General features: G+C 34.8%; 1 protein-coding gene across 1 annotated transcript in view; it reads left to right on the top strand.

Moving 5' to 3' along the window:
* The window catches only part of RASA1 (RAS p21 protein activator 1), a 115,027-nt gene that overhangs the window by 21,366 nt on the left and 75,050 nt on the right, over positions 1 to 18,611 (top strand). The window lies entirely within an intron of this gene.

Here is an 18,611-nt window from a genome sequence, read left to right as displayed (position 1 = left end):
CATCTTAGCTGCAGAGGGCAGTGTCACTGGCCCTCATATGTGGGATCCGAACTGGGGCCCTCTGGCATCCCAAGCCAGCTCTTAACCAACGTGCCACTCAGCCGGCCCAAAGGCAAAACTATTAAGACAATAAAAAGACGGCCAGGGTTGAGCAGGGGAGGGAGGAATAAATAGGTGGCAACATGGAAGCAGCTCTGTTAAAGCAGTGAAACTGTACATTGATTTCTGACTACATGGGAGTTGGCACACCTGACCCCTGAGTTGTTCAAGGGTCAACTGTAGTTGGTTAATACCCACAAAATGACTTGCTGGGATTTTGATAGTGATTGCTTAGAATGTAGATCAAGTCGAGAAGAAATGACATCTTAACAATATGAATTTGTCAATGGACATGGAATATCTCTCCATTTATTAAGTTCTCTTTGAGTTTTTCATTAGAGTTTTGTAGTTTTCCTCATATAGGTCTTAAACATACTTTGTTAGATTTATACCTGAGTGTTTATTTTTGGGGGTGCTAACATAAATTCTAATATGTTTTTAATTTCAATTTTACTTGTTTAGAACTGGTACATAGGAAAGCTGTTGGCTTTTGTATATTAGTTTTGTATCTGCACCCCTGCTGTTATCTGTGATTAGTTCCAGGAATTTTTTTGGTTGATTCTTTTGGATTTTCTACATAGACAATCATGTCTTCTGCCCACAGTGACAGTTTTATTTCTTCTGTCCCAGTAGTGTACCTTTTATTTCCTTTTCTTGTCTATTACGTTGACTTCTAGTATGATAATGAAAAGAAGTAGTGAAAGAAGACATATTGCCTTGTTCCCAATTTTAGTGGGAAAATTTGGAATTTCTCACCATTCAGTGTGATGTCAGTTGTAGGTTTTATGTAAACTCCTTTAAAGTTGTAAGATCTTTATCAAGTTAAGAAAGTCACTTTGTGTTCCCAGATTTTTGAGAGGTTTTGTCTTATCATTACGGGATGTTGGATTTTATCAGATGTTTTCCCTGGAACTATTTATATGATCATGTGATTTTTTTCCTTTAACTTGTTGATGTGATGGATTACATTAATTGATTTTCAAATGTTGAACCAGCCTTGCATACCTGGGATTAATCTCACTTGGTAATGGTGTATAATTATTTTTATATATTGTTGGATTTGACTTGCCAATATTTTGTTGAGGATTTTTATATGTGTTCATGAGAGATACTAGGGTGTAGTGTTCTTGTAATTTCTTTTTTTTTTTTTTAAGATTTTATTGGGGAATTGGGGGAGGGGAACATTATTGGTGAATTGGGGAAGAGGAACAGACAAGTTGCTGTCCTTTTGTTTTTCAGTCTAGTTGTGGAGGACGTTGCTTCACTGGCCCATGTTGGTATTGTGATCACTGTCCTCGTCCCGGGTGAGGCAGATCGGTCGCCGCCCACTGGACGGCTGCTCACGGTGGCTCTTGGCAGCTGTCAGGGCTGCCAGCCGCTCACGCCAGCTGCCGGCCACTCACGGTAGCTTATGGCAGCCCACTGCAGCAGGAGCTGTAGCCTACACTGTCACCGGCGACTCATGGCAGCCCAGCTCCAGGTCGAGCTGTTGTTCACCATCTTAGCTGTAGAGGGCACAGCATCACTGGCCCTCATGTGGGATCCGAACCCCGGGGCCCTGCTGCTCAGAGCTGGCGTCCCAAGCCAACCTAACCACGCGCCACTCGGCCGGCCCGTGTTCTTGTAGTTTCTTTGTCTGATTTTGGTATTAGGATAATGGTGGCCTCAGAATCAGGAAGTATTCCCTCTACTTCTATCTTCTGGAGAAAGTGTAGAGAATTGTTATAATTTCTTTGTTAAATGCTTGATATAATTCACCCGTTAACCCATTTAGGCCTGGTTGTTTTCTGTTTTGGAAGGTTATTAATTATTGATTCAATTTTTTAAATAGATATAGGCCTATTCAGATTGAATATTTCTTGTGTAAGTTTTGGCAGTTTGCGTTTTTTGATGTATTGGTCCATTTCATCTAGGTTACCAAACTTGTAGGCATAGATTTGTTCATAGTGTTCCTTTATTATCTTTTGATGTCCCTTTTTAATTTCTAATAATAATTTGTATCTTTTTTTTAATATAGCTTGGTTAGAGACATCAATTTTATTGATTTTTTTCAAAGAACCAGCTTTTGGTTTCATTGATTTTTCTGTATCAATTTACTGTTTTCAATTTCAAAAAACTGAGTTTTGCTCTAAATTTAATTGTTTCTTTTCTTCTGTTTGCTTTGAGTTTTAATTTGCTCTTTTTTAAAGTTTCTAATTTCCTAATGTGGAAGCTTAGATTATTAATTATAGATCTTTTCTAATTTATGCATTTGGTGCTATAAGTTTCTAAGGACTGTTTTTGACACATTTTACAAACTTTTAATTAGTTGTATTTTTGTTTCCAGTTCAAAATATTTTTTAATTTCTCCTGAAATTTTTTATTTGATTCATCTGTTATTTAGAAGAGAATTGTTTAATCTCCAAATATTTTGGGATTATTAAGCTATCTTTCTGCTACTGATTTCCATTTTAATTCCATTGTTGCCTGAAACCAGACATTGTATGATCTCTAGTTTAAATTTGTTAAGGTGCTTTTTATGGCCCACAGTCTGTTTTGGTGAATATTCTGTGTGAGCTTGAGAAGAATGTGTTATCTGCTGTTGTTGCATGAAATAATCTATAGATGGCAGTTATATCCAATTCATTGATGGGTGTTGAGTTCAGCTGTGTCCTTCCTGAATTTCTGCCTTCTGGCGCTGTCCATTTCTGATAGAAGATTGTAGTCTCCAACTATAATTGTGAATTCATGTATTTTTGCCTTGCATTTCTGTTAGTTTTTGTCTCATGTATTTTGACATTTTGTTGTTAGGTGCATACACACTAAAGATTATGTCTTCTTGGAGTATTGACCCCTGTTTCATTATGTAATGTCTGTCTTTACCCTTGATAACTTTCCTTGCTCTGATGTCTGCTCTATCTGAAATTAATATAGCTAGTCTAGCTTTTTTTTTTGACTAGGTGTTAGCATGGTATCTCTCTCTCTCTCTCGCTCACACACACACACACACACACACACACACACACACAGAGTTAAACAATTTTCTTTTTGTGTATGCGATGAGAACTTTTAAGATCGCCATCTCTTCACTTTTAATCTTTATCTGTCTTTATATTTAAAGTTGGTTTCTTGTAGACAACATATAGTTCAGTCTTGTTTTTGGTCCACTTTGACAGTCTCCGTCTTTTAATTGGTGTACTAGACCGTTGGCCTTTAAAGTTATTATTGATTAGTTGGATTAATACCTACCATATTTATTACTGTTTGTTTTTGTTGCCCTTGTTCTTTGTTCCTATTTTTGTCTAACATATTTTCTGCCTTTTATGGTTTTAATTGATTATTTTATACGATTTAATTTTCTCTCCTATCTTAGCATACCAGTTATACTTCTCATCTTACTTTTTTAGTTTTTGCCCTAGAATTTGGAATATACATTTACAAATAATCCAAGTACACTTTCATATAACACTATACTGCTTCACAGATAGTGCAAGTACTTTTATAATATGTTTTTAATTCCTCCCTCATTCCTTGTATGATTGCTGTCTTTAATTTCATATATATAAGCTTATATTCAAGGTGTGATAAAAAAATACAGTGAATGCTACTCCCGAGTGCCATCCTACTGAAAGGCAGGATTCTTCAATATGGGAAGTGGCGCGTTGAACCTTTGTAACAGTGTGTGACAAGTTTCAACTTGTTTGGTGCTGTCGGGTATGAGCTATGGCTGAGAGAAGGTATGTTTCAAAGTGTACTGTAAATCATGGATCACAAACAATGCATGAACATGAAATGGACAAACGTTTCATCCTCCATCATGACAACGCTCTGTGTCACACATCGCTTTTGGTATGGCAACTTATGTCAAATAAAAACATTACAGTGTGTCCTCATCCACCTTATGCACCGGATCTGGAACCGTGTGTTTTCTGCCTCTTCCACAAAGTCAAAATGACCATGAAAGGCAAACCTTTTGAATTGATTCAGGACATTGAGGCAGCCATGACAGCACAACTAAAGACACGCAAGAGGACTTCCAGAACTGCTTCAGAAAGTGGCAAGAATGATGGGATAAGTGTGTTCGAAGTGAGGGGGAGTATTTTGAGGGTATTAATGGGAATGTGTTTTTTACTGTAATTTATAAAAATTTAAACATTCACCATATTTTCTGATCACACCTTGTATATGACATATGTACAAAAATATACATAATTAAATACATTGTATTATTATTTGAAAAAGTTTTACCAGCAAGATCAATTTATAAGAACAGTGAAAGTTAGTTTTTGTTTTGCCTTCATTTATCCATTATATGATGTTCCTTTTTTTCTTTAAAACATAGATCTGAGCTTTTGACCTATATCATTTTTCTTCTCTCTGGAGAATTTCTTTTAACACTTTTTTTTTTTTCTTTGCAAAACATCTACTCTGAACAAATGCCCTCAATTTTAATTTGAGAAAATCTTTATTTGTACACTTTTGAAGGATAATTTTGCATGGTACAGAATTCTAGGTTGGTAGTTTCTCTCAGTACTTCAAATATTTCACTCCATCCCCTTCTTCCTTGTATGGTTTCTGAGAAGTTGGGTTTAATTTTCATGTTTGCTCCTCTATAGGTTAGGTGTTTTTTCCCTTTTGGCTTCCTTCAAGACTTTATCTTTGATTTACTGAAGCTTAATTTGATACCTTCAGAGTAGTTCTGTTGGCATTTATCTTGCTTGGTGTTCTCTGAGTTTCCTGGATCTGTGGTTTGGTGTCTGATAATTTAGGGAAAGTCTCAGTCATTTTTGCTTAAATACTGCTTGTCTTCCTTTCTTCTTTTTCTTCTCCTGGTATTCCCATTACATGTATATTATTGGGTTGTTGGAAAAGTCATGACGTATTTTTTCTATGTTTTTTGTTGCAAAAATGCGTCATGACTTTTCCGACAACCCAGTATATCATTTGTAGCTGTCCCACAGTTCTTGGATATTATTTTTGGGTTTTTTTGTTTTTGTTTTTTTTTGAAGTTTTTATTGTCATATTCTCAAGTTCAGAGTTTATTTCTTCAGTTGTTTTCAGTCTACAAATGGACGCATCAAATGCAATTTTTATTTGTTACAGTGTTTTTCACCTTTAACATTCCTTTTTGATATTTTTGTAGAATTTACATTTCTCTGCGTACATTATCCTTTTGTTTTTGCATGTTGTCTACTTTTTCCATTAAAACTTAACGTATTAAAAAAGTTTTTTTCAAAAGATTTCTGGTCTGATAATTCCAACATTCCTGCCATTTCTGACTTTGATTCTGATGCTTGCTCTGTTTTTTCAAATTGTGTTTTTTGCCTTTTTAGTATGCCTTGTGACTTTTTGTTGAAAGATGTACATGCTGTACTGAGTAACAGTAACTGTGGTAGATAGGTTTTTTTAAAGAATGTGCTAATGTGTGAGGGGAAGGAAGTGTTCTACAGTGCTATGATTAGGTCTTTTAGTCTTTTGTTGATCCTGTGCCCCTGGAGTGTGAACTTCAATGCTTCTCAATTTTTTTATTTTATTTTGTTTTTGGTCTTTTAACCACTTTAGTTAGAACAGGATGGCTTTGGAGGCCTGGAGTTGAGTATTTCCCCCCTTATGGAAGGCTAGAGCTGGCTGGAGTTGGATAGTCTCTTCTCTCTGGTATGTTGAATTCTTGATAAGTAAAACCCCAGCAAGTTAGCTTCTGGTAGGTTAATTTCTCCTGGGGCCAGGTTTTGTTAAGAACAGAATGCTGTGGTGTTTTTTTTCAAAGTGGTTCCTTTCCCTCCCCCTGCCAGAGGCATGAAGTGAATTTTGTCAGGTATTTGCTGTGAGGACCTGATAGGACTCCTGAAAATAACATTCAAAAAAGTGTTGCCTGCCCCACCTCACCCCAAGACTGAGTTACCTTGGAGTTTTTAACTCTGAGGGTTGTCCACCTTGAGCCTCATGTAATTTGTCAATTACAGTTCAGATTTCCCTACACTGTTGCTGCTTCCCAGGGAGGTTTCTGCTCCTGGGTTTCTTCTGCTCAGGCAAGTTATCATTCTCTTTATGGGTCTGTCTCTCTCCCCCTCTCCCCCCTCCCCCTCTTCCCTTCTTCCCCTCCCCTCCCCCTCCCTCCTCTCAGCTTTTGGGACTACAGTTTGCCCTATGACCTTACTTCTCTGATGGATCTAAGAAGAATTGTTGCGTTTTCAGTTTGTTCAGCTTGTTACTTGTTAGTACACAGTAGCAGCTTCTAAGTTCCTTATGAGCCTGACTGGAAACCGGAAGTGATTTAAAAGAGTCTTAAGTTTTAAAGAAGTTAAAAAGAGTTTGGTTTATGGGAATTTGGAAGCTAAGTCCTTTCAGAGAATGGTACCTAGAGGGGATAGCAAAGTAAGGGGAGCAACTTTTTCAAAATAGCAGAGAATTAATTTGAATGAGAAAATTTTATTCCTATTAGTAAGTATATAGGTATCTTTTTAAATGATCTCATTTAGCTTGGGTTTCTTGTTTTTACTCAAATATATTCAAAAGAAAGTTAAGCTTTGTTTTTCAATGTATGTTAATATTATTTAATCAGAACCTAGAGAATTAAGGTAGAGATTTTATCTATCATTAGAAGAAAACAATTTGAACAAATTGATGGGATTACTAGCCAGTGAACAAGTATACACTGTTTCTTAAGTGTCTCATAGCATTTTGTAAATTGTGCATTGCATTGTTTAGTTACAGGAATTGGTCTTCTATGACTTTTAAAAAAATTTTTTTTATTGGGGGACAACCATGGTTATTCGTTACACATTGCTTTCATGTTACAATGGCATAGTTGACTCGTTTAGGTAGGGCACCCATGCAGGGATCCAACCAGCAACTTGGTGTTATCAGCACCACGCTCTAACCAACTGAGCTAACCGTTCAACCCTTGTGACTTTTTTGGAAGTTAAACAATTTGGGTCCATGTTTTTAGAAATCCAGAATGCACATAGTATAGGATTTCTAAGTGTTTACTATATTGAACTTTTTTTTGTTTAACTCTGATTTTCCTTGAATTTAACTGCTTGCTTAGTGAACATATTTTGCAGAACATGTTTTGAGAAACATAGCAAGTAGCTAGGTTTCTATCCACCTGGTGCTTACAGCGGAAGTATCACACAGGAACAAACCCATAGTTTAGGCTTTGGAAAACCTTAGTTTCTGTTTTAATGGTTTTAGTGAATCACCGTATTGGAAAATTTATTTAATTTCTTCATGATTCAATTTCCATTGTGAAATAAGGTAACTTTTCTGTTTTTCAAATTTACACTGATGTTGATCTTTTATGATTATCAAAAAACCTTTAGTAAAAGCACTTATATATATGGCTTGTATATAGTTCTTATTAAAGAAGGTGAACGTTCGATATGTACCTCCTGTGGGTAGATGACATTGAGGTGAATTGTCAATGTAATCAGAAACCTGTATAAATATTGAAACAAATTCATCAAGGACATAAGTGAATGGCTTGTTAATGTTATGCAGAGGCAGCAGTGCTAAGGACTTATGTTTTTGTCTAATCTTCTTTGTTATATATATATATATATATATATATATATATATATATATGTGTGTGTGTGTGTGTATTATATATATATATATAATATACACACATATACATATATACATATGTTTATATATATATGGTCAGGACGAGATGACAAGAAAGCAAGAATAAATATACATTTTAGTGTTGCTCATTAAGATTGTCAGGGATAAGAGGAAGTTTGCTTAGGAGGAAAGCTTATCCTACTTATCAGTGATTGAAATATAGAAATGTGATAGAAAAATTTTGGATGAAACCATATTGCAGCTGTTGTTGAAAAAAATATCTATACTTGTAGATACAATATACTTGTAATTGTTTTGTTCTATGGAAGTTAAAACTGGGTTTTAGAATAATTCTTTATGATAATTGGGGATGGAAGAGCTTTTTATATGAAGAGAGACTGAAGTATTGATTTTTTTTTTTATTGAAAAGTTTAAAAGTTTACATATTTACTTAATGAATAGAGAAAACAAAAAAATGGTGACAAAATCCTGAGGTTTATAAAAATACACGTGCCAGAGAGGCAGAAGCATGTCTTCCCATCGTATCTCTGACCTCAGTGGTCATGAGTTGTTAGTCATAGGAAGACAAAACAACAGATGAGACAGGGCTAGGGCGTCACCCATTGACTCAGCTGCTAGCGTAGAGTCAGGCTCTATGAGCAGAGCATAACATAAATTTGCAAAAGTTACACAGTCTTGACCTGTGCAAACATTTGGCAGTATTGGGGGCGAGGGGTAGGTGGTTAAGGCAGAGTGAGTCCAACATGTGTAAGTTGAGAGGGAGGGCAACAGTCAGACAGTATACTGCTATGAGGTGTCTAATATGGATATAACGTGTACTGCCTAATGTTGTTTGTGTGTGTGTATAAAGATATATTTAAGCATGCTCCCCTTTAATGTTAAATCAAAGTTGTAGTATAAAGAATTTTATTTTGAATTATTTTTTTTCTTAAGTATGTTTTTTATTGATATATAACATATCAAGTATAGCATCATAATTTTTTATTTCAGTAAATTTTAACAAGTAATACCTATGTATTAGTACATAGGTATTGTATTACTAGGTATTGTATATGTATTAATACATATTAATACATTATTTACACTATTTACTAATAATACCAATATAGTTCATATTTAAGTCAACGAACAGAATATTACCAGCATCCTAGAAGTCCTTTTGTATCTGCTTCCGGTCTTATACCCACACCCCTCTCAGACAGATAAACACAATCCTAGTTTCTTATGATACATTGTAGATTATTTTTTATTTTTGAATTTATATAAATTGAATTATATAGTACATATTCTTCTGTGTTGCTTCACAAATTTTGTTATGTATGAGAATTCCAGTTACTCCACATTCTTGCAACAGTTGTTGTTTATTCTTTTCATTGTACTATTTTGGTGGGTGATGAAATAGCCCTTGTGGTTTTAATTTGTATTTTTCTAATGTGATGAATAATGACAGTGTATGTTTTTATATCTGTTGACTTATTTGGATAACCTCTTATATGAATTGGCTGTTCAAATCTTTTCCTTTTCTTAAAGATTTTATTGGGGAATCGGGGGTGGGGAACAGCTTGGGGAATCAGGGAAGGGGAACAGACAAGTTGCTGTCCTTTTGTTTTTCAGTCTAGTTGTGGAGGATGTCGCTTCACTGGCCCATGTTGGTATTATCATTGTGTTCTTTCTGGGTAAGGCAGTCGCTCGCCGGCCATTGGATGGTGGCTGATGGCAGCTAACACCGGCTGCCAGCCACTCATGGTAGCTCACGGCTGCCCACTGCAGCAGGGGCTGTAGCCTACGCCATCACTGGCGACTCACGGCAGCCCAGCTCCAGGTTGAGTTGTTGTTCACCATCTTAGCTGTAGAGGGCAGTGTCACCGACCCACATGTGGGATCCGAACCAGGGCCCTGCTCCTCAGAGCTGGCGTCCCAAGCCAACTCTTAACCAATGCGCCACTTGACCTGCTCTTTTCTCTTACTGATTTCTCATTCTTTATCCTGTCTATGAGTCCTTGGTTGGATGTATATCTTACAGATATCAATTTTGTATTTTGCCTTTCACTCTCTTACAGCTGTCCTTAATGAACAGAAGTTCTTAATTTTTACTATATCAATGTTCCCCTTTGATTGGTGTTTTTATTTTAGTCATGTTTAAGAAATCCTTGTCTGCACTAAGGGCATAAATATATTTGCCTATGTTTTTTCTAGAAGCATTATTGTGTTACCTTTTACTTTTAGATGTGACATACGTATGGAATTGATTTTTGTGTATAGAGCAAGGGAAGAGGTCAAGATTCTTTTTTAAATATGGATATCCAGTTGATCCAGCAACAGTAACTAAAACACCCTCTTTTTCAGTTTTATTATTGTCATAAATTAGTGGCAGTCGCTGAGTCTGTTACATCTAATTTTATTCCTTTGCTTTACTTTACTTGTCTATTTTTGCAATAAGTCTTGGTAGTGAGAGCATAACTAATTGTTCTTCTTAGGACCTGTATGATTTCCCCCTTTTCATTACTGAAATTGACAATTTATGAGTTCTTTCTTCTTTGATTAATGTTCCTAGAATCATTCAATTTTATTAATCTTTCGAAAAACCAACTTTTAATGTTTTTCCTAAAGTTTTATGTTATACATTTCCTTTTGATTTTTATTGTTTTTTTTTTCTATTTTCTGTCTTTTTCAGGTTTAACTTTTTGTGTTTTCACTAATTTCTTGAGGTAAATACTTAAATAATTGTTTTGGTTTTTTTTTAAGATTTTTATTGGGGAATTGGGGGAGGGGAACAGACAAGTTGCTGTCCTGTTGTTTTTCAGTCTAGCTGTGGAAGACATTGCTTCACTGGCCCAAGCTGGCACCATCATTGCGCTCTTCCCGGGTGAGGCAGATCAGTCGCCGGCTTCTGGATGGCTGCTCATGGCGGCTGCTGGCCGATCACGCTGGCTGCTGGTTACACACGGTAGCCCATGGCAACCCACTGCAGCAGTGGCTGCAGCCTACCCCATTGCCAGCGACTCATGGCAGCCCAGTTCCATCCAGGTTGAGCTATTGTTCAGCATCTTAGCTGTGGAGGGCAGTGTCACTGGCCCTCATATGTGGGATCTGAACCGGGGCCCTCTGGCGTCCCAAGCCAGCTCTTAACCGTCGTGCCTTGTTATTCTCCTTTTTGATAAAAGCATTTAATACAACAGATTTCACTTTAAGCATACCTTCAGATGAATGTTAACTTTTATATGTCCTATCTTTATTAATATTCATTGAAATACTTTTTCTTTTCCATTGTGATTCCTTCTTTAATTGAAGAGTTAAGTGTGTTGTTTAATTTCCAAATAGTTGTATACTGATTTTTTTCTTTTGTTTGCTTCTTTTATCAACTATTATAAGAAGTATATTAGTTTTCTAAACTACTATGGTTTATATTTTCATGTTATATTATTGGGTATATGCACTGTTAGCTTAAATTCCTAGTGAATGGTCCCTCTATTATTATGGAATGCCCCTTACTATCTTTAATGGTACTTCTTGCCTTAAAATCAAGTTTGTTTGACGTTAGATTTTCTTTTGATTAGTGCTAGTATGTATAACATTTTTCATTTTTACTTTCAACCTTCCTGTGTTTTTCTGTTTAAGATGTATCTCTTATAAATGTTTAATTTTTTTTATCCATTCTGATAATCTTGATTTTTTTAGTGGTTGTCCTGGAGATTACAAAACATTTCACTGACTTATTGCAGTCTATTGAAAATATTTACTTTCACCACTTCCCTAACAATGCCTTAGAACACTTAAAATCTACTTAAATTTTTGCCTTTTACATTATTGTCCTGAATTTTTCATTGTACATATCTTGAATACTTATTAGATATTGTTTTATACAAAAGTGTTTATTTAGATTTACCCACATATTTACTCTTTTTGCTTTATACTGCAAATTTCTTGGGACTTTATTTTTTATTTTTCTTGTCTGTAGAACTTTCAGTATTTTGTTTGGTAAACATCTACTGGCACAAATTTACTTTCTGTTTATCCGAAAACATGCTTGTTTTTTGGGGGTTTTTTTTGAAATGTATTGTTTCTGGGCATAAAATTCTAGACTTGCAGTTAATTTTTTCCAGAAATGTGAAGATAATCTACTCTTAGGCTTCCAGACTTTGTTGCAAAGTCAGCGAAAATTTGTATTGTTATTTCTTTGAAGATAATATCTTTTTGTTCTGATGCTTTTAAAAGTTAGTCTTGTCTTTGTTTTTTAGCATTTTTACTGTGGTATACCTAGAGGTGGCTTTTTTTCTTTTTTTTTTTTTGTTTCTTTTCACTTACTTGCTTGGTATATACTGAGCTTCTTGAATCTTTGGGTTGACAGCTTTCATTGTGTTTGGAAAATTCTTGTCCGTTTTCTCTTTGCTTTTCTTTCATTCTTTCTCTCCTGAGACTCCACATGTACGTTAAAAACTTTTAAAAAATTATGTCCCATTCATATCTTTTGCTCTTTTCTATATTTTTATCCCATTTTATTATTGTACTTCATTAAGGAGTTGTTTTGTGGAAGTTGCCCATTTATTTCGCTTTTTAAAATATATATCTAATCTGCTGATAATCTCATATATTTAGTTCTTAATTTGTAGATTTGGTTACTTTTTAAAATTTTTAATTAATTAATTAATTAATTAATTAATTAATTAATTATAGCTGAGCTATCCTGCCAACAGCTCAGCCACAGCTCAGCTCGGGCCCATGTGGGAATCGAACTGGTGACCCTGTTGCTCAGAACTCACACTCTTGAGCTAGTTCATAATCAACTGAGCTACTCAGTTGGCCCTAGATTTGGTTACTTTTTAATCATTCTAACTTTATGGTTAAATTTCATCTTTGTCTTTTTTACATTTTCTTGAATCTTAAGGTCTCTATTAAAGTTTATTGCCTGTGTGTCTGAAATTGATAATTTGTGACATTTTTCTTCCTTTGATTAGGCTTGCTAGAATCTGTTGTTTTTTTTAGTCTTTCCAACAACCAACTTTTGATTTTTTTCAGAAGTTTTTATATTATACCTTTGTTTTCATATTTTTGCTTGTTTGTGTTCTTTTTTTAGGTCCTGCTTCTTGGCATACTGTTAATTTTAATTAAATGCAGATATTGTAGTTGAAAATTTATTGAGAATCTGAATGATAATTTGCTAAAGAGAATGGCTCACCATTTCCTCTGTTTACCAGATAAAATGCAGTCAAAACACTTTAATCACAAAATTTTCAAATACTCCATTTTGCTATGCAGTTTTTGCTGAACATGTTATTTCTATAGCTTCTGAATTCAGTAAATGTCTCTAGAGGAGAAATTGTTCAGTCAGTGGTTCAGTTCTCTGTCTCTCCTTTATGACTGGAATCCTGGCCCTTCAAGTCCCTAATATGTGTTTCACCAGCTTTGTGAGACTGCCAAAAGCTCTACTAGATTGTTTTCCTCCTAGGAGGACTCAGGCAGAACACTTGGGTGTTTTGCAGGAATCTCAGCCTCTTATTTGTGACCACAATAGGCAAATTCTCTCACCGTGGGTGGGTGGGGGGTGGGTGTGTGGCGGGGAAGTAGCAAAGTAGCTGCTGAATGGCAATCTACTTTTTCTGAACTTTTGACCCCTGTATTCTGATTGCCGCAGGAACTTTTGGATGACTTTAAATGAACAAATTTCTTTTATTCCTACTTGCATTTTATTTGCCCTTTTCTAATTATTCTTGTTGTGAGGGGGATTATTCTGCTACAAGTAGTGTTACAAGTATTACATGAGTACCTCTTGTTAAAAAACGAAAAATACAGGAAAAAGTTTCCACTCCTACCTCCCTAATCTCACTGTTCTTAGTAGTAACCATTATTATTATATATGTATATATTTGTTAATAAATATATATGATTGTTATGAGTGGTAAGAGTTTTAAGTTTTTCAATAGGCAATATATATTTGCACAAAGGGAAAATACAATATAAAGAGGTATGAAAAATTATTCTTCAGTTTAAAAATATCCCCTTCTACCACTGGCTCTCACTTCTTCAGTTATACTTTCTAATGTCAACTACCTTTTTATTTTTTTTTTGTATATTTATTTAACAGATAAATTTTTCGGAACCTATATTATACGAGGCACTGTACTAAATCCTTAGGATAAATATATAAACAGATTAGGATACCTGTTCTTTAAAGGTTACATTTTGCTAGAAGAGGATACCTGCTCCTTTGAAAGTTACATTTTGCTGGGAGGAGAAGTGTATGACCAAGAAAAAAGAAAAATTGGATAGGATAAAGGAGTATTGGTAGTGCCAGAGGGAGGATGCAATATTATATAGGGTGGTCAGGATAGGACTCACTACAGGGTACATTTGTGTTCTTGTGTCTGTTTGAACTACCTTATTCTTTTAAATAGTTACATAGCTTTCTATTTGGTGTACAGTAGTCCTCCCTTATCAACAGAGGATACGTTCCAACACCCCCAGTGAATGCCTGAAACCGTGGATAGCACCAAACCCTATATGTTCTATGTTTTTTCTATACATACATACCTATGATAAAGTTTAACATATACATTATGCACAGTAAGAGGTTGACAACAATAACAAAATAGAACAATTGTAACAACATACTATAATAATTATGTGCGTGTAGTCTCTCTCAAAATATCTCATTTTATAGTATTCACCTTTTCCTTAAAGGAAACACTTTATGGCTTCTCTTCAGCATATCTGAATTGCCAGCATCACTATTCTTGTGTTTTGGGACCATTATCAAGTAAAATAAGGATGACTTAAACACAAGCACTGTGATAACTCCACAGTCAATCAGATAACTGATATGGCTATTAAGTGACCAATGGGCAGGTAGTTTATACAGCATGGATACACTGGACATTAGGATAATTCACATCCCTGGTGGATGTGATCTGTAAATAAGACATTCCTAATTAATTGCTGAAATTATGTTAAAGGTAGGGACATACCAAACCATCAAGAAACATTTAAGGAAATTTTAAAAGTATTTTAAAGAATTCCGTAAACCTATGTTTCAACTAAAGAAAAATTAGTAATCTAAAGGGAATGGAATTGATCATCAAAATATTAGTAAGCAGAAGGTGTCAAAGCTAAGAAGTTAAAAAAACAAACCTATCAGTAAAATAAAATTACATTTGAATTAATAAATTATCTGGAAATAAGGTCCTTTATAACAGCTTTGATCTTATATAAAAACAATGGAAACCCAAAATTTGTAAGTAATAGAGACTGAGTTGGCTTGGCATAAAGAAACAGAGAGGAGAGAATTAAAATGTAGGTTATAATATTGGTGCTGGCCTTGTTGTCCATATAAAAGCTGATAGGCTTAGCTGAAACTGTTTAAGAAAGATGTTGGAATAGCTTCCCTGGATTGATAGACTCCCCTAGTTCACTTTGACTGGGATTTTGGTTCTGAACCCTAGGGTTTTTTGAGACCTTTTCAGGAGGTCTGTAAAGTCAAAACAGTTCTCATAATACTAAGCCATTATTTGCTATTTTCACTTTGTTGACTTTGCACTGGTGGTGCAAAGCAATGGGAAGTAACATTCCTGGCACTTCAGTATAAATTAATGCAGTAGCACCATTATATTCATCACTAGCTTACACTTCAAAAGCAAAAGAAAAAAGCCAGCTTCAATTAAGAATGTCTTTGATAAAGCAATAAAATTAATTTTATTAAGTTGCAATCCTTCAATATATGTCTTTTTAAATATTCTATGTGGCAAAATGGAAAATACACATAATGCTGCATCTCTAAGTACATCATCTTAAGGAAAAACAGTTGTGTGATTATCTGAAAGTTGAACTAGCCACTTTTATGACAATATTTTTACTCTAAAGAATGACTGACAGCCAAAGTATAGTTAGTCAGAATTGAGTATTTAACATACATTTTCTTGAAAAAGAACACAGCGAGCCTCTAACTTTAAGGAAAATAACTGACGGTATTTGGTGCTTTCAAGCAAAATTTGAACGCAAGTAAAAATGAGAATTTTGTAAACCTTGAATTTGCAACTGTGAGTTTGATAGCTTCCTAAATACTTAATGACTTTTTTCTGACACACATACACACACACATATATATATATATATATATATATGAAAAGATTTATTATGGCACTGTTAAATTTTAACATTTTTTTTCAAAATATAAAAATTATTTGAAACATTACATACTCTATGCTTTATACCTTAATAAGCTACATTCATTTACAGACTAAGTGTAGTTTAACAAATATTTTTGCAACTTATTGTTTTCAAAAGAACAAAATCATTTGTGAAGAGTTATTTGTATGCTCTGAGAAGTTATAATAATATAGCAATAAAGTGGCATACTTATATTCAAATCCCTAACATTTAAAAGAACAAATCTAATGTTATAAGGTATAATTTAAAAAGAAATAATTCAGAATCTTTTCTTGGGCTAAGAAAAAAATGTCAGTTTGATGAACAGCTCAAAAAATTTCAGGTTTGTATTTCAATATATCATTTATTTGAAATACTGCCAGTCCATAAACTAACTATGGATATTTTCCACATGTGCAACTAGAATAGCTATAATTAGCAACACTAAAACAAAAAACAAAACAAAATAAAAGTCCATTTATGCTGAACTCTAGAAAAAAAGCAGTGGTTACCTAGAAAGGATATATAATATAAATATGTGGTGCTTTTTATTTTTTTCTTTACCTACCACCAGAGCCAGGGTCAGGCCACCGTTTTCTTCAAGGTTACACCTACAGCTTGAAAAGAGTCATGACACTCACGTTAGCAACTTTCTAGTTCTCTCCCAGTGGAGTCATACAGTGCTTAATTCTCTAACAATGCGTGACAATGTGAATAAAGTATTGCCAAGCAGGGAAGCCCACCCTAGACTTGGTGTCCACAATTTTTATTGGGAGTTGGTCATGTGGACCTGGAGCCCCCATGTGGCAGACCTTAGTTACTTCATCAGTTTGACTCCAGAAGTCAAACTGATAATATGTGGCTCCTACCACAAATCCCATTGTTACTCTGGCACGCCCATGGTTCTCAGTAAACAAAGACATTTTTATTGGGCTGGATATTTCAAGGGCTTAAGGTTTTCTCCCAGGAGCTGGGTAAGAGCCAGATGTGGAGAGTTTGGATAACCCAGGCCTTCTTTACTGCGTTGTGGTGGTATAAAGAATGTGATGTTTTAATATTATAAAACATGTTAACACTTGGAAGATTTTCACAGTTTAGTGAACCAGTATTGCCAAATGACTATTGCATGATGCTACAAAATATGCATGAATAAATAATAGACCAATGGATTTAATGGAGCAGAGTATAGAATATTTATAGGTGTGGTCAGATTCTATAGTTCATCTGCCTTTAAATAACTACATTAATTATTAGTCTTCCTACACTATGAACCAAAATAATATACAGCAGCTGATCAACACAGAAACAGATATGAGAATCCAGCTGTTGTCTGTTAAGTTAGCTATTAAGATATTTGTATAAAAGTAAAATAATGCGACTCTTCACTAAATTTTTTTGAAAATATAGTTATCTTACATAAAAAATGTCTTCCATATTAACAGTAACTTTTGTGTTAATTAAAATTAATTGTAAACATTTTAAATGCCCTTAGTTTGAATTTTTAATACCATTAATATTGATAGCTATAACTCACATAAACAAATTTATTTGGGTTCCAGTAATTTTTTAAACATGTGAAAGTACCTACAGACCAAAAAGCTGGTCTAGAAGTCATGAAAGGATGAGACGAACAGCCAAACTAAGGGAATAGTACACTTGTAACTGGGGATCTCAGAGATAACTAGAACCAGGAGTTTGAATGCTGTTACGAATTTCCATTTTCACCTCTTTATCTGTTTGGTCCTGTTAACCTCTTTCTTTCTTATGATAGACTGGCTCTTCTAAGTGGTGGAAAACCTAAACAATAAATAATCAAAAACACTTTCTTTGACCTTGCATCTTATAGCTTTTGCCATCAGAGACTTCGGTTCTAATGTGAAAAAAAATACTTGAAAAGATATTTCGACCGTGCTTGGCTAAAGTGCTCACCATGGAATGATCAATTTTGACTAGGCCAGGTTCTTAAAAAAAAAAAAGAAATCTTTCTCAGAAACCATGCAGTTGGAATTGGGAGAGAAAGTTCCCAGAGAGGGAATGTGAGTCTGTTTTCCCTGAGTGTCAGCAGGCAGTATAGATTGCCAGTATTATGTGAATTGAGAATAGGGGAGGTTCACGTGTCCAGGTGAGAGAACTAATATTTCTACTTCATTTTTTCTAAGAAAGGTGATGTGATCACAAAGCACTATATTAAGCTAGGTGATTTTTAGATTTAAAACATCACTTTGGGCAAGAGTGATCTTTAGATGATTCCTTGGAGGAGGTGGAATTTTAGCTCTGCCTGGTGCAGAGGTATTCCCTGGAGGGCAGAGTGATTAAAAGATCTCTAGAATGGGAGTGGGAGGACAGGCAGGTTGAGGAAATAGTTTTCAGGAGAGAATGCAAAGCCTTATCCCAGTTTGGCCAAATACACGGATTCCAGTAAGGGATTATGACTTTATAATTTCAGCGTAGGCAGGGATTTTTGACTAATTTGTTTTTCTCAGCTTTCCACCTGTCAGTGCCTACTGTGTTCAAAAGCATTGTGCCAAGTGCTAAACTAGAGAATTGTAAAGATGACTTAAATGTCCTCAGTATCCTCAAGTACCTTTCAATTTAATGGAGAAAACAGATGTGAAAATGACTGACTTATATTGCAGATAAGATAAAATGTCAAAAAAAAAGTATAAGGAATAAGCTGGGAGCATGGTAGAGGAAAATTAATTATGACCAGAGGATCAAGAAGATGGCACTTGAGCTAGGCAATGAAGAATCATGGCAATAAGGGCATTTCAGATGAAAGGAAATGATGATCAAAGGGATAGTGGCTT

Source organism: Hipposideros armiger, unplaced genomic scaffold (genome assembly GCF_001890085.2).
Source record: "Hipposideros armiger isolate ML-2016 unplaced genomic scaffold, ASM189008v1 scaffold_57, whole genome shotgun sequence".
Classification (NCBI taxonomy): Eukaryota; Metazoa; Chordata; class Mammalia; order Chiroptera; family Hipposideridae; genus Hipposideros; species Hipposideros armiger.
The sequence above is the reverse complement of the archived record's forward strand: the minus strand, read 5'-3'. Positions and strand labels throughout refer to the sequence as shown.